The sequence below is a fragment of the Bison bison genome, unplaced genomic scaffold, assembly GCF_000754665.1.
Source record: "Bison bison bison isolate TAMUID 2011002044 unplaced genomic scaffold, Bison_UMD1.0 scf7180017864118, whole genome shotgun sequence".
Lineage (NCBI taxonomy): Eukaryota > Metazoa > Chordata > Mammalia > Artiodactyla > Bovidae > Bison > Bison bison.
The window spans coordinates 1,646,532-1,646,992 of NW_011494690.1; the positions used below are offsets into that span (position 1 = coordinate 1,646,532).

The 461-nt window shown below is 33.0% G+C and overlaps 1 protein-coding gene across 1 annotated transcript in view; it reads left to right on the forward strand.

Moving 5' to 3' along the window:
• Positions 1-461, forward strand: part of DMXL2 (Dmx-like 2) — a gene marked incomplete at its 5' end in the record, with an annotated part of 169,766 nt that overhangs the window by 127,873 nt on the left and 41,432 nt on the right. The window lies entirely within an intron of this gene.

Consider the following 461-nt stretch of genomic DNA (forward strand, 5'->3'; position numbering starts at 1 on the left):
GTGTACTTTGTGCAGACCAATTGGGATCTTTGTAAAACTAAAATTAAATTTAAAAAGAGAAGAAAATGACGATTGTTGACCTAGAAATGATATATTCTTGACACTGCTATAAGGGAAAATATATTGTGCAAAATGTAATTTGCATACTATTTCAGAACAAGCACAGTTGTAAAGTGAGACATACTCCTCATATTAAAAGTATTGTCTTCTTTTGTGCTGCAGAGAATATGCAATTATTAGTGACAGAAGAGACAACATTTTTCTTCCATATCTTGTGTTGTTTAGACTTGTACTTTAGTGTTAATTTCAACAAATGTATTAAATTTCTCATTTCGAAAAAAACAAAGAAAAAAACCAATATGGTCCCTGTATTTATGTGCTTATGGCACACATACACGTACTGTGTGCACACACACGCTGTCTGGTTTCCCGCTCCCTCTCTCTTTTTTGTTTTCTGGAAC